The sequence below is a fragment of the Oryctolagus cuniculus genome, chromosome 17 (genome assembly GCF_964237555.1).
Source record: "Oryctolagus cuniculus chromosome 17, mOryCun1.1, whole genome shotgun sequence".
In the NCBI taxonomy this organism is placed as follows: Eukaryota; Metazoa; Chordata; class Mammalia; order Lagomorpha; family Leporidae; genus Oryctolagus; species Oryctolagus cuniculus.
Window position 1 is genome coordinate 35,143,587 of NC_091448.1, and position 12,810 is coordinate 35,156,396.

Consider the following 12,810-nt stretch of genomic DNA (forward strand, 5'->3'; position numbering starts at 1 on the left):
GCTCTCCTCCTTCCCTCCAGTAAATGTTCAGGCTTGGCTTGCTCAGATCCCGCAGCAGTGTGATACCCTTCTCTTCCTGTGATTTGTCTTGTCTGTTGCTCTCTTGAATCTCCCAAAGTAGACACAACTACATGATTCCAAAGGTATACCTAGCTGTTTCCAGAGAGCAGAAAATTTGCAAGTGAATAGTTTGGTGTTACTGTAAATAACAAGAGGACTTGGGAATTCCTGTCATTAGGGACCCACTGTATGTAAACCTTGATCACTTACACACCTACAGTGACTGTCAGCCAGTTGCATAAGTACATCACAGTATACGCACATAAACACTGAGAAGCAGCCCCTCTCACTAGAGAATGTAACAAGGGGATGAGTGCAGTCTCCGGTTTTCCCATAGTTGTATATATTCTGTATAAATTGCATAAAAAGGGAGATGTTTGCCTTCATTTGTATGAAGGCCACCTGGTCTCATTGTGTTAATAATCCACAAAAAGGGAAGGCTGAAATACAGTTTCTTAAATAGACTCATGGAAGTATAGCTACCAAAGTGTATCCCGCAGTGAGTGCTCCCACACAAGCTCAGCCTTTGTCCCCAGTGCGCTCTGGACAGCACTAGGCCTCTCTGTTTTCCCATTCAGCTGCCTGCCTCTCAGTGAGTACAGATAATGCATTCGGCTGAATGAAATAACCAGCCACCCTCCTGTACCCTGATGTGAACTGTGTTTAGACTGGCCCATGTCTAAGGGGCTCAGAGGCATTGCCAACCTTTTAGTGTCAGAGAGGCTCTTCATACTTGGATTTTGAAACACATTTGCCTCTCTGCAATAGTCTGTTAATGTCAGGTTTCTTCCACCTCTTCTATTTGTGTGTAACCTGAGAATACTTTTGGCTCTGAGCCTAGATTTCTTTTAAGTATAAAATCAGATATGTGGACAAGTTGTCTAAGAAATAAATCACCTGACATGAACTGTTAGTATATTCTCAATTTTTGATTCATCAGGGATTGAGTTTCTGATAAACATGCAAAGTTTTCACAACATTATATTCACTACTGCAGAAAGAAAAATGTTTTTAAATGTTCTCAGCGTATGAGAGCACTTCAAAAAGTTCATAGAAAAATGGAATTAAGTGATAAGCTTATGTTGGTAGAAAAACATTCTGAAATTCATCTGTAGTTTTTTTTTTCACCATATGCATTTTCCATTACCTTTTCAAGCCCTCATATGCATAGCCTTCACATTTTTTTGCACCAAAACAGTTACCCTCTATTCCATTTTCCCTTGAGTTTTTCAAGTACCCTACTATGTACTCTTGCTTTAGAGTGAATACTCTTTTGGGCTTTTGGAGTAAATGGAGAAGAGCATTTACTGAAGTTTTTTAATAATTCAAATTAAACAAATTAATGGCTTAATTTAAATTAAGAGTAAGCCCCCAGTAGCCTACCCAAGACAATGTGAAAGCATAAATATACAACATTTAGCATGAAATAACTAATTTCCTGAAGCAGGCAGTGGGCCTGGCAGTTAAGATGCCACTTGGGACACTCCCATCCCACACAGGAGTGTCTGTGTTCCAGTCCTGCTCCACTCCAGAGATTCCAGCTTGCAAGGAAGCAGCAGATATTGGCTCGGGTTGTTGGGTGCCTGCCACCCATGTGAGGAGACCCTGATTAACTTCCTGGTTCCTGGCTTTGTCTAGCCCAGCCCCAGCTATTGCAGGCATTTAGGGAGTGAAGCAGCAGATGGAAGGATGGAAGATCTCTCTCTCTTGGCCTTTCAAATAAATTTTTTAAAATTATTTTTAAAATAATAAAAATGATTTCCTAACTTCACATTAAAATTACATTTTCTAATTTTGTTATAAATATGTATTTTGAAATATCACAAAGTACCCTATAAATATGAGCAATTACTAGATGCCAACTACAGATTTTTTTTTTTTTTTTTTTTTTGACAGGCAGAGTGGACGGTGAGAGAGAGAGAGATTCAGAGAGAAAGGTCTTTCTTTGCCGTTGGTTCACCCTCCAATGGCTGCCGCGGCCGGCGCACCGCGCTGATCTGATGGCAGGAGCCAGGTACTTATCCTGGTCTTCCATGGGGTGCAGGGCCCAAGTACCTGGGCCATCCTCCACTGCACTCCCTGGCCACAGCAGAGAGCTGGCCTGGAAGAGGGGCAACCGGGACAGAATCCGGCGCCCCGACCGGGACTAGAACCCGGTGTGCCGGCGCCGCAAGGCGGAGGATTAGCCTAGTGAGCCGCGGTGCCGGCCACAACTACAGATCTTTTAATGCTAAGAAAAGCATGCTATTACTAAAAATTTTAAAGGTAGCTTTTTAATAGCTTGTTTTAAAAAGCTCAGTCTAGACTATCCAGTGAGATTTGCTGAGTTAAATAGGTGTTAAGCCATGAGACAGTAGACTTATGGCATGCGAGAGCTTCCTCAGTAGACCTGAAAGTCTCCTTCCTGTTATAAACACAAAATATCAGATTGTTTTTACTCACAAATAATTTGTTATTTTTAGTGTGCTACGGAAAATTTAAAAGACCCTAAGCAGGAGTTTAAAAGCAGTTTTTGAAAACTGAGCAACGTTCCTTCTCTAATGTGGCTCAAAAATTCACAAAAGATGGTAAATGAAATACTACACAAAGCCAGAGAGCTGCTGCTCCTTTATCCTGAGGCAAGCAGGAAAGAGCACGTAATGTAAGTCAGCTTTAGTGAAGAGGCAGGCAGGCTGGGGCTCCTGGCCCCCCCTCCCCACCAAGGCCAAGAGTTCACCTGGGGTAATGTGTTTGCCTTGAGGGGTGAGGCCTTGAATTGCAGCAAACAACCTACATGTATTTGCATATTTAACTAGTACTCAGAAGGATTATACAGAAACCTGTTCTATACAGCTGCTTACTCATTGCCTTGAAAATTGCATGGCATTGAGATAGGCCAAGGCCAACTGTTTGTTCCTGCCTGCTCTTTGACCCACTAGCCTCACAGTTTGCTGGGTGGCTTTTCATACTGCCAATTAAATAGGATGGAGGTAGGGCAAGATTGTTTTAGATGACCCTAGCTTCCCACCCAAAGACCCTGGGTTTATTTGAGACCTGTGATTCTAATTCTGTAGTCAATAGTCTGACCCCAACTGTGGCCCACAGGGAGTGAGTCAGTTGAAGCGGCCCGGTGACTCTATGGGAACAGAAAGCAGTGTAGAGGGTTTGTCAGCCAAATCCACAAACGTGTGGCTTTTTGAAACACTGGGACATCTGTTCCTCTTAACTTAAAATAAACTTTGTTTTTAGAAGCAGAGTTGCTTGGCTCCCTGTTTCTTTGTGTCGGCACCAGTTGCTGCTCTAGCTTGTAAAGCCTAGAATCAGATTTAGGAAATGTGGGATCTTTAGGGCACACTTCCTTCTAAGGGGTGGAACAATTGTTTTGGGAAGGGAACAGGATGGTTTTCCCGTAGAGGGTTTTGTGGAAATCCCCTGCAGGAGCAAGCAGCACAGGTGTCCAACCTGTTCGCCATTTCCAACAATCCTGAAGACGACGTTGGAAGGAGTGCTTGAACACATGCCATTGTTTCTGCAACTTAGGCTTTTTGCTTTTGCTTTGGAAACTACATTCCTGAGGTTGGGTATTTTTGTTGTTGTTTTTGCAAGTTTTTTTTTTTTTTTTTTTTTTTAAGAGTAACAGGGAAAGAGAAATTTTACATCTGTTGTTCATTCCCCAAATGCCCACAAAAGCTGGGGCTGTGCCAGGCTTTAAAGCCAGGAGCCCAGGACTCCTCCAGGGTCTTCCATGTGAGTACAGAAGCCCAGGCACTTGGGCCACCCTCTGCTGCTTTCCCAGGAGCGTTAGCAGGGAGCTGGATTGGAAGTGGAGCAGCCGGGACTGTGCCGTGTGGTGGCCCTGCCCCTGAAATTGTGAGAGGAAGGCTCTGGCTGCTTCTGAGCATTGCTCTCCGGCCCACACTTCTCCCCCGCCCCTGCCTCTGATCCCAAATGGGGCGCTTTCCTGCACTGGGGCACAGCACGTGAACAGGATTTCCCTTCAGGCTGCTTTTGTCTGCCCCGGCCAGAGAGCATTGCTCCAGTGTGTTCCGGTCTGTTTCAGAAGGGGAGTGAGGCAGTTAGGCATTGGAAAAGAGGGCCGGGCCTGCCCTGGGCTCCCCAGCTTGAGTTCGCTCCAGGCAGCGGCAGCGGCAGCGCTGTGACTCCCAGCCTGGCTCCCCACCTCCTGGAGAACCAGGTTTTCTCTACTTCTTGGTGGAAAGGAGAGAGAAGGTTTTTCCCAGGCTTCCCTGCCTCGCCTCCTGTTGCTTGGCCCCACTCCCAAAGCCCTTGAGACACCTTCACTCCGCCCTGCCCATGGCTGTGGCCCCTCTGCCGTAGTTTCTTTTCCCACAGCCTCCCTAAACACCAGCTGTCCAGACTGGCTCCCGGGAACCTGTGATGTGGCCGTACCAGGAAGTACAGCGGGTGACTCCAGCCTCGATAATGATCACTTGCTCTGTACCAGGGACTGTTCAGTGCTGTTTTGTGTGTGTTGCACTTAATCATCTAATCCTTACAACAGCCTCAGGAAGAAATTAAGGCAGAGAGGTTCAGTATGCAGGGAGGGGAACAAGGAAGTTGAGTAGCCTGGGCGTTCCGGCTCCTAATCATTCAGTTCTGCAGAAATGGGCTCAGAAGGCCAGGCTGCCACACCCCTGCTGCGTGTCGTGGTCAGAGGGAGTCGAAGGAGAGCAGGAGCCGACGAGCCAAGGCCATGACCAGAAAAGTGTCCCCCTCAGTCGCTGAGCGGCCTCTGCTTCCGTCTTGCAGAGTTGGAAGAGCCAGTTCTGCTCTTAGCCACCCTGTGTGGGTGGGTTCCCAGGATGGTGGTTGCTACAAGTACGATTACGGAGCAATTTCTGTTTGTGCAGCGCTTTATTCCTTTGCAAAATACTTTCGCATCTTGAGGCGGTTCTGTTCTATGATCTTCCTCACAACCCTTTGAAATCATTAGGACCTGTAGCGGCATTTGCAATATTTAAAAAAAAAAAAAAGTTACTCCCTTTTACAAGTTCTCCTGGTCTGAGGTGCAGTGGGGAAGACACAGCTGCCGCTCCTGGTGTCCTCCCTCTGGGAGCGTGGGCTTCTCTGGGCACGGTGCACCGGTGCAGGTGACCGAGGCAGAGGAAGGGAACAGAGACAAGAAAGAAGTGCTGACTAGGAAGGACTAGAGAAAGGCATCTTGCAGGGATTAGCATGTAAGTTCACAAGGCTGGGGGTGGGGGGCAGGTTGCTAACCACAGGTTTGCCAGGAAAGACCGCCAGGGGAGCCTGCGTGGGTGGGCAGAAGAGACAAGACCAGTGAGCCCCCTCCAGTCCGCTTTCCTCCCAAGTCCTCGGTGCCTCTACCTTAGCTTCCAGGTCTTTCCTGGACATTGCCAACCTAATTCACAACTAGCTTGTCTGTTTCCTGCATTTGGCCAGTTTGCTCCCCTAGAACATAAGCCCCATACAGGTCCATTGCTTGCCGCCCAGAGCCGGCACAGGGGTTGGCACTCAATAGGCGTGCACCCTGGGCTCACGGTGTTTGCCTAGTGAACGCGGCAGCAGTCCACTCAAAGGAGCCGTGGGGATTCAGAGGCAGGCAGGAGATGCTACCTAAGTGGAAGACAGGGTCCTGGGCCAGGCTGGAGCAGGGGAGATAAAGGCAAGGACGGAACCAAGACCCTTAGAGGACAGCAGGGCCATAACTGAGCCAGGAGTGTAAAAGGAGGAGTGAGTGAGGAAGAGGAAGGGGCTGTGGTCTGCTTTTATAGTATGAATGGAATGGCCTTTTGGTTGCAAGGGGACATGGAAGAGAAGTGGATGGAAGACAGCTCCAGCTTCTGGCGTAGGGTCCGCGGCCCCAGCTCCCGCCCTCCTCGTATTCTCTTTTGAACCTACAGAGGGCGGGTGTGAACTGAACAGTGAGTCCCATAATGGGTGCACTCTCAATGCAGATGCTCTCCGTTAGACCACACTAACGTCTGCCTGTGAATAAACTGGCCTTTTCCAGGAAATTGTCTAGAGTGCCGTCTCTCCTTTCCCAGAAGTGGTCATCTGGGCTGTGATTTGTCATGTGGCCCTGTTCTACAGTGATGACACTGTGACCGTCTCTTGGGGTCACAGGAAACTTTGGAAATTCCTCTCCCCAGTTAACATCCTGCTGGCTTAACCAACGGCTCCTCCCTGGGAGACGGGAGGATGGTAATTCCTGGACAGATCATCTGTCTTTATAAGGAGAAAAGTTGGGCAGTGTGGTTTCCTGTGTGTACCTCCTGGAGTCCAGAACTCCAGCAGTGCTGGCCTGGACTGCAGCGGTAGCCACCTAGAGCCCAGATGCCAGGCGTGTTCCCAGGTTCGCGTGAGGCCTTCTTCCCAAGTGCCTTTGCCAAGCCAGGAGGCGGAGTGACGACTTCGTGACACCTTCCGCAGCGTGTGCTCGAGGCAGCTCTCCGTGTGGCTGCTTCGGTGCTGGGGTTGTTTATGTGTTTCAGTAAATGAGGTACTGCTGATCGAAGATGGCTGGGCAGGACCCAGGATAAACAACAAGACAAGCGAGTGCCATTGTGTCCTGTGTCCAGGAGCTCCTCTGTCCAGGAGCACCAGAGTTTAGAAGGGGAGACTGACTTGTGTGATAATCCTGTGGTGGTGAAGAAAGAAACCAGACTTGAGAGCTCCCCTGTCAGGTGGGTGCACGGCTTTCCTGGAGGACCTGGGTGCGGCTGGCCCCGACGCTTGGATGGACTCCGACAGACGTCACAGACGCCGATCTTTGTGGGAGTGCTTTGCAGGATTTCAGAAGGGAGAAAGGGAGGGTGGCCTGGAAAACAGTGCTGTTAGAAAATTTTAGCGATCAAAGAGATGTTCAGATTTTCTGCATTTTCTTCATCAGATGTGAAGACAGAGTGCCGTGCCGGGCTCTGAAGGGAGAGTTCTCTTACACACAACGCTGGCCTCCACACACACACTTCTTTTTACAACTGCGCTTAGAGACATTTTCTGGGGGGTGGGGGTGCAGATATTTTCTAGTACTTGCTGGGGTAGGCAGTGTTCAGTAGAAGAATGTGATGGGGGCCAGTGCTGCAGTGTAGCCAGTAAAGCTGCCACCTGTGACGCTGGCATCCCACATGGGCATTGGTTCGAGTCCCAGCTGTTCCACTTCCCATCCAGCTCCCTGCTAACAACGTGCCTGGGAAAGCAGTGGAAGATGGCCTAAGTGCTTAGGCCCCTGCACCCACCTAAGATACCTGGGTGAAGTTCCTGGCTCCTGGCTTCAGCCTGGTCTACCCCCAAATTGTGGGCAGCTGGGGAGTGAACCAGAGGATGGAAGATCTCTGTCTCTCTGTAACTCTGACTTACAAATAAATAAATAATTAAAAGAAAAAAAAAAAGACTATGATGAGATAATAAGACCCCAAAGTTAGTCTTCAATTTCTCCCATCCTCTGCCTCCTGGAGGAAGCTGGGGCACCCAGTAGTTCCCACGCCCCGTTTCTGTGATAGCTCACAGAACAAAGATGTGTCTGTCCTTTCAGCCCCTGTTCCACTGCCTTCTGATTAACTGACTTCAGACTCTCCAGGTGTTAACATCTTTTTAAGCCGGCGCCGTGGCTCACTAGGCTAATCCTCCGCCTAGCGGCGCCGGCACACCGGGTTCTAGTCCCGGTCGGGGCGCCGGATTCTGTCCCGGTTGCCCCTCTTCCAGGCCAGCCCTCTGCTGTGGCCAGGGAGTGCAGTGGAGGATGGCCCAGGTGCTTGGGCCCTGCACCCCATGGGAGACCAGGAAAAGCACCTGGCTCCTGGCTCCTGCCATCGGATCAGCGCCGTGCGCCGGCCGCGGCAGCCATTGGAGGGTGAACCAACGGCAAAGGAAGACCTTTCTCTCTGTCTCTCTCTCACTGTCCACTCTGCCTGTCAAAAAAGAAAAAAAAAATCTTTTTAAAAAAATCATTTTTTAAATTTTTATTTGAAATGTAGAGTGACAAAGTTTTTCATCTACCGGCTCACTCCACAAATGCCCACAACAGCCAGGGCTGAATCCAGGAGGCCCAGCTCCACCCAGGTTTCTCACATGAGTACTGGGGGACCGAGCTCTAGGACCATCATCTGCTGCCTCTCCAGGTGTGTTAGCAGGAAGCTGGATTGGAGACTGAGCAGCTAGGACTTGAACTGGTGCTCTGATATGGTTAAGCAGTGGTTTAACCCACTGGGCCACATTGCATGCGCCTGTTAAAAATCTAAGCAGTGAAGTATACGAGGAGGCTTCAAAAAGTTGATGGAAGGGACTAGTTAAGCTGCCACGTGCAATGCCGGTATCCCATATCGAAGCACCGTTCCCATTCCCAGCTGCTCTGACTCCAGTCCAGGTCCTCGCTAATGTGCCTGGAAAGGCAGCAGATGATGGTCCAAGTGCTTGGACCCAACCTTGCCACTCACGTCAAAGACTTGGATGGAGTTCTGGGCCCCTAGCTTTGGCCTGGCCCCTGGTACTCATGTGGGAGACTCGGAGTTTGGGACTCTGTGTAGCCTGACTCAGTCCCGGCCATTGTGGGCATTTGGGGAGAGAACCAACAGGTAGGTCTGCCAATACTTTCTTTTAAAAGTTAACAGGAAATTCACATCAATGGCCAGGACTGGGCCAGGCCAAATCCAGGTTTCAGGAGCTTCTTTCAAGTCTCCCACGTGGGTGGCAGAGGCCCAGACTTGGGCCATCTTCCGCTGCTTTCCCAGGCAAATTAGTGGGGGGCTGCACTGGAAGTGGAACAGCTGGGACACCCGAACTGACTCCTCCGAAAACTTTTTAAAGCCCCCTTGTATGATGTGAAAAGGACTCCCCTGCGCAATGCACTCCCCACGAGAGATTCCTGGCGAGTCCAGTGCGTGTCCTTTCTGACCTGGCCCAGGTGTTGTCATTCTTGGTCTTGAGGCCTGGCGGTTGGGGCACAGCAGGGACAAGGAGGGCCACTGGCTGTGATGGGCTGCTCCGTCCCTGTTCCTTCTGAAGGAAATCAGACATCGTCACAGAGAAAGCCATGTGCTCTTCCCAGCAGCACTCGCAGCCGCTTCCATGTGCCCTGGTCCCCACAGCACAGACCCAGCAACCGTGGGGGCAGGGGGTAGCTAAAAGAGGAAGCTCTGAATTCCAAGACAAGAAATCTAGATTTCAAAACGACAACAAAGAAATTAAGATTTCAAAAAAAAAATAATTAAGATTTCAGGCAAGGACTTGCAAGTAATGACAATCCTTCATTCTGTTAACACAGTGTTTGAACTTATCAGTAGCTTTTAATTACACTATACAGAATGGCTTCTTAGACCAAATATTTTAAATTCTATTTTCGGGTCCTTCGTTTCATCTAAGGGCTGTTTAATCTGTGGTTGGTGATGGGAGCGTTAGCCAGCTTCCCCCGTACCTGCAGCTCTACAGCTTCGCTCTCTTCCAGAGTCTTTCAGACACTTGGGCTAATCCTGTTCAGTAAACCCACTCCAGACTACTCTTCCCTAAGTCAGGCGTACGCTTTGCCGCTGAGAATATACAAGTGGTGAACAACTGGAGGACAGGCCCAGGCTTACCTCATTTCTTTATCACCCTCCCTAGCACAATGTCTTTCCTTGCAGGTGTTCAGTGGATGTTTGTTGAATCAAGCTCACATCCTGCCTCTTACATACTGATTGCATGAGTCGAGTTTAAGTTTCAAAAAGGAAACTCCCATCTTTTGCCTTATGTCATCTTTCTTACTGTCATGTTCCCATGCCCTCTCACCTAGTGAGGATAAGCTTTGCTCAGCACCAGTTTCTGCAGTTCCCAGGACTTTGCTCCTAAAATGTCCCATAGCCGTGTATGGCAAGCCATGTCGCTAATTCTTAAAATCTTATTAGCTATTTGTCAACAAGTAAGAAACAGGTAAAGTTCATTTGAATAATTTATTTAATATGTCCAAAATGTTTTGACAATTTAAATAATAGTTTATAATCTTTTATTGCCTGAAATCCAATATATATTTTACATGTAAGCGCCAGCCACAGAGAGTGAAAGGTTATCTTTTCAATTGTATGGTTAACAGAGTGTTTGAATTTTGTGTTTTCACCACATAAATAAACTCAAATGGAACAAGAGGGCCACAAAAGTATCCACCATACTGACTCCATCATTGGCAAAAGAGGTCAGTGTGGATACAACAGTTATTTACTAAGTGATACGTAATTTAGCTTACTCTTTTTAAACTATTCCTGTCTGTTAGTCTTAGATGTTTCATTATTAGGTAAAGCCTGCAACTCAGAAACCACCGCATCTTTGTGAAATACTGGGAAGTCTGCCGGTCTCTGGGTCCTTACTGCTTCCCCAACCTTCCTCTCCATCTTTCTGCTTTCCTGGCTCCCAAGAGCCTAAATGATGAGGATTTTTTCCTTTTTTTTTTTTTTTAAACATGATTTATTTGTTTGAAAGAGTTATAAAGGAGAGGCAGAGAGAGAGAGAGATCTTGCATCTACTGATTCACTCCCCAGGATTGCCACAGAGGCCGGGGCTGGGCCAGGCCAAAGCTAGGAGCTTCATCTGGGTCTCCTATGTGGGTGCAGGAGCCCAAGGACTCGGGCCATCCTCTTCTGCTTTTTCAGGCACATTAGCAGGGAGCTAGATCAGAAATGGAACAGCTGGGACTTGAACTGGCACCCGTAAGGGATGCTGGCGCTGCAGGTGGCAGCTTTACCCACTTTGCCACAGCGCTGGCCCCATGATGGGGACTTTCCCTTCTCCCTTTCTTATAGTTTGAATGCCACATTTTCTTTTTCTTCTTCTTTTTTTAAGGATTTTATTGATTTATTTTAGAAGCAAAGTTACAGACAGCGAGTCAGAGAGGTCTTCCGTCTCCGGGTTCACTCCCCAAATGGTCTCATTGGCTGGAGCTGGGCCAATCCAAGGCCAGGAGCCAGGAGCTTCGTCCACCTCCAGCGTGGGTGCAGGGGCCCAAGGACTGGAGCCATCTTCCGCTGCTGTCCCAGGCCATAAGCTGGATGGGAGGAAGCACAGCAGCTGGGACTAGAACCGGTGCCCAAACGGGAGGCCAGCACACAGGTGGAAGCCTAGCCCACTGCACCACAGTGCCGGCCCCTACATTTTCTTCTACACTGACCCAACACTGTGTTTCCCAGAAACTTGCAACAGGTTTCTGTGTTTGCCTTAACGCCATGTGCAAGCATTCTTACTTGCAAAAATGTGATTCCATCTATTAATAAGGCTGACATTGCATCAGCTGAGCCACTTCAGGGCCTAGGAGCAGGAAGTGATTTAGCTAAAAATATAAAACCAGGCTTTTAAGTTTACTCTCTTGGTAAAACCAATAAGAAACAATGTCATTGATACAGTTAAGCATTGTTGCCAACAAGGACAAGTTCCTCGGTAAAGCACTATCTGTTAGGTAGATGGCAGAAGAGTTGATTGCCAGGCTTTGGGCTCAAATAGGGACGCATGGAGCATGTTATTTAAACAAAAAAATCTGGGCAGGAATTTAAGTGTGATAAGCATGGTGGTCAGAAAACTCTGGTGTGTACACTGCAAACTAGTCTGCCAAGTCTGCACGGCCGGGGGAGAGGTTGCACCATCCAGAGCTCAGACTGGAGCTCCCAGGTCATTGTTTTTTCTTGAACCACATTCTTTTCTCCTGTTTTGTTTTGTTTTTTAATGTTGAATATTCTCACAAGCAAAATAATGATAGGAAGCTAGAATTGTACTCCTGATAGCCAAAGCAACTTACTGTATGGTAGCTTCTTTATTTAGACTACGTGGTATTGAACGCTGAATCCTCGCCATCTGGTTCAGTGCCTGCACTGAATGGATCCTGGTTGAATGAGTGAATTGGCTGCTGAAGGTGAACTGTTGGTACACTCAGTTCCAAGTGACGGGTGAAATATAGGAGAAAGATGTCATGTACAGGGGCCGGGGAGCTCAAAGCTAGAAGTAGGAGGGAATCGTCAGGGAGCAGCAGGTTCTACGGTTTGGAGTAAAATGTCCTTGAGAAAGGCACGAGCAGGGGAGGTGGAGGAGTGAGAAGGATGGAAACCAAGCAGCCCTTTGCGTTTCCGCCCTGCCCCTGGCCCACAGCGGCACGCCCCGGCTCGCCAGGGTAATGTCTGTCTGCCAGTACGAGTAATCTAGGAAATACCATTTTCAAAGTTTTCTGGATCTGAATACCCAGGAGTTCATGACACGAATCTTTTCCTGGCTGACTGGCTGTTTTCTCCACATAACAGCTATTTCCAGTGCCACTTCATATCATAAAACTTTGACATCAGCTTTCCTACGTTAATTTTTAATGGGAAATAACAGCAAAATTTTGATATTGTCCAAATAGGCCAATAAAAAGAGAAATAAAAGCAACAATAATCTTCTACCCTGTTTTCCATATAAATGTTTAAAACAAGCTTTAAAATATTTAGGTATCCAAATATATCCAAAAATGGAGCTGTTGGTCATTTTTTTAAAAAGGATCAACTCACTCTGTCTTAATTGAATTTTCCTTTAAATATTCATCTGCCGTTGACTCTAAAAGCTGCCAGATTACAAATATGCTCCCCCCATTGGAAATTGATGAATTCCCCTCTGTAGTATCAGAGAGCTTCAACTTAGGACTTTCTTCTAGCAAGGTTCCTTAGCATCAGCTTAACTGCTGGTGAGGCAATGCGGTTAGAGCCTCATTATTGCTGTTCATCTGGGAGATTGCTTCAATCTTTGGATCTCTTCAATGCTAAACAATTACTTTAACTTTGTTTTGCAAGAAGTATGATCTAATTC